At 37.1% G+C, this 3,325-nt stretch overlaps 1 long non-coding RNA gene across 1 annotated transcript; it reads right to left on the bottom strand.

The window, feature by feature from the left end:
- Positions 1–6: 6 nt before the first annotated feature.
- On the bottom strand, positions 7–1,459 carry LOC106456049 (uncharacterized). Its single transcript, XR_001290217.1, has 3 exons — positions 1,400–1,459; positions 311–609; positions 7–225 (listed from the first exon to the last, which is right to left on the bottom strand). It is a non-coding gene; the product is annotated as an uncharacterized LOC106456049 (long non-coding RNA).
- Between the last annotated feature and the right edge of the window lie 1,866 nt (positions 1,460–3,325).

A 3,325-nucleotide genomic window follows, 5' to 3' on the forward strand; every position in this document is an offset into this window, starting at 1 on the left:
GAGCACTAAGGGGAGCTTGAGATATTTGGCTAGAATAAGCCCTGGGGCTAAAGCTGGATCAGTTAGAACCAGATCATACTGGGAATCTCTTAATCCTTTGATCATATTTTGATCAACAAAAATATTTTTCAAAGCATCATACCAAAGTGAATGGCCACGAGAAAGCATAGACATTAAACCCTTGGTGAGTTTGAAGAAAGCCAATGGTCCTCCCTCTCTTTGCACCTACAAAACAGTGCATGACAAAAAGTTGTCAAGAACTTCTCTTATCTCATGAATCAGTAGGGATTAAAATATATAGATTATATACCTGTATCTGCTCCTGTAGGAACACATCTAAATACTGCTCATAATCTAGAGCCATTTCAATTGTAATGGATGTGTATAGATCAGACTTTTCAGGGATGTACCAGCTCCTGGAGGTCCTGATCACAGTGAGATTGTGTCCCCTAGCATGAAGTTCTTCTACCAAGAGTTTCATATTGAGCCAGTGGCTGCCATCTACAGGAACCACAAGAATACTTCCTCCATTGCATTGTGGTGTATATGAAATCAGGAATACACTGAGGAAAACTAGCATCCCACAGGCATGATGGGATGTCATGGTTCCTATAATATCAGAGAGAAATAATGACCCCAGTGACCTCAAATGATATCAAGTAATCACAATGTAAAGAATCAGTTTATGCTCTTTAACCAAACATGTAAAACTGCACATTATATACTTGCAAGCACTGGAAGATTTCCATTTGCCTGTTATCCAAATAGTCACCAAACTTAAAGGATAGTGTTTTAGGAAATTCCTTACCTGTGGTTGTAAGAGACAACAGCTGTCTAGCTTGCCCATAGACTGTTCTTTGAAACCATTCTGGCTTATCCAATTCTTGTGTGAGCAATACACCTTTTACTCATAAAGCAGTTACATCCATCACATATAACATAATGGTGGCATGAATATTCATTTATTCTTTTTCATATTTTTATTACTTAATATGCCATTTTTCAACTTTTTGCTTCATAATTGAATTAATTTCATGTTTTAGTTTGTAATCACTTACCTTATTCCAAATAGACTCCTTTTGGGGGGATTTGGGGTTCTTTCCTACCCAGGTAGTCTTTCAGTTCAACATAATACAAGTACCATTCTTTATAACCCTTAATTTTGGTTCAGGAGTAAACAGGCAGTTTCAGTGTGTGTGTGTGTGTGTGTGTGTGTAACTGAGTGGAAGAGAGGAGCTTTACATCCACTGACATGCACATTAATGAGTAAAAAATACATTTAGTCAGTTTCTCAATTTCAGCACAGCTGTTATATTTAACTCTTCATGTTCAAGGTACTAGCTTGTCATTGTTTAGGAAAATTTGGACCCAAAATAGGTTTGAATAAACACAAACAAACCGTTATTCTGATCAGGCAGCAAATCCAGGTAGCTGACGCCAACAAAGACCTAAGGAAAACTGAGGGCTTAAATACATATCAGGTAATCGGGGAATAAGACACAGCCGGGGAAATAAAGGTGCAGGTGAACTGGATCAATTAACGAGCAAGAGGGGAAGCAAAACTGAACACAAAACACGAGACGAAGGACTGTCAAAATAAAACAAGAAGTAATGTGCACACTGAGACTCAGACAAAGACACATTATCTTGACACTAGGACAGGTGATAAACAGATGTGGAGACACATGACAGACTGGGGAGACAAAACACATTTTAGAGAGACAACAGGGGAAAAAGCAAACAAGAAGCACAACCTAGAAACATGAGCAAGTAAAACATGTCATAATTCCAAAGGAAGAAAAAGTCCAAACAAACTCAAAAACCACGGTCAAATGACAGAATCTAATTAACCATTTCATAATTGTCTTTTATGCCAAAATAAATGGACATTTATATAAAAGAAGAAAGTTTTTTTGAATTGGAAGTTTCCAGAAATGTCTAATCGCTTTCAGAATTACAGTTTGAACAAAGCTCCAATCAGCACTTGTATAAATGGGTGAGTGCTCTATAAACCACTTTGAGTACTGGGGTGGAGTACTACACTACACAAGAACCAGTCCATTTACAATAACCATGGTGATACATGCATGCGGCCCAGGACACGTTAGATTACATATCAATGATCCCCATTAAATTTTTCACCTGGTCCAACTCACCACTACCTAGCCATGAGCCCTGGATGGGCTGGACATGCTCAGATGTATAATGAAGCTCTCCTGGGAGATCTTTTTGAAAACTTTGAAAGAATTCTGAGGAAACTGAGTCCAATTGGAACATGTTCAACATGTTCAACACATGCACTGCTGACACACGTATACAGAGCCTCAGCTGCAAGGTGTTTGGGAGCTGTTATACAGGTAATGCCCAACAATTGAACTACCTCTGGCACTTTAATTCAGTAATAGTGCATAATATACTGTTTCAACATGTAGTGGACTTAAAATGTAGTGGAGTAGTAAAAAAAATAGCAATGGGATGTACTGTGATGTGGCTTGAGAGCATGTATGGCAACATTTTGAGCTTTTCTCTTTCAATAAAGTATTACACATAAAAGCATATGAATAATGAAATATATTAATATTAAAATAGTAACACATTCCACCCACAAGTTGTTAGAATGCTGAATTGCTGATTAGGATATGTACAGAACTGCACCTAGGACTGTCTGGCAGTGTTTTAGTTTTAATTATTTATTATTACTGTCACGTGCACTTTAACCACTGGTTGATGTATATGGAGACTGCAGTGAGAGACTATTGTACAGCTTTGTGTCTTGGGATGTGTGTGTGTTATATGTAGGGGAAAGCGTTTTTGTATGATGTTTTTTTGTGTGTGTGTTGGAGAAACGCCCTTTCATTTTGCCTGCACTATGGTTGCATGCAGAGCAAACTGGCAGTAAAGCTTCATTTGATTTAATATAGTATAGCAATTCAAGATAAATAAAAGGGCTTCATTGCATATTTTAATATTCTTGTAAGTATGTAGTGGTTTTGTGCTCACAAGAAATAATGATATTGTACACACCACAGATAGGAAGTCTATAGGAAACCATTTATATGCGTTTCATATATACGACCAGGGTTGTACAAATAGGAAATGTAAGATTTCTTCAGGTTGTAGTTACATAACATATCATTATACAGTGGGTTTTGTCAATTAAATGTGATGGTTAGGCGTACATAAACCCTCCAATAGCAACAACGTTTTTGCCAATACTGTAAAAATTATGATTTGATTTTTAACATGTGATGCACCAAGCAAAAAGCCAGAAAAACAATCCCAGCTGTGCTTTAAAGAAACAAAGCAATAACAGAATCAACAAACA

This window comes from Pundamilia nyererei, unplaced genomic scaffold, assembly GCF_000239375.1.
Source record: "Pundamilia nyererei isolate P.nyererei 1_Seehausen unplaced genomic scaffold, PunNye1.0 scaffold01901, whole genome shotgun sequence".
NCBI lineage: Eukaryota > Metazoa > Chordata > Actinopteri > Cichliformes > Cichlidae > Pundamilia > Pundamilia nyererei.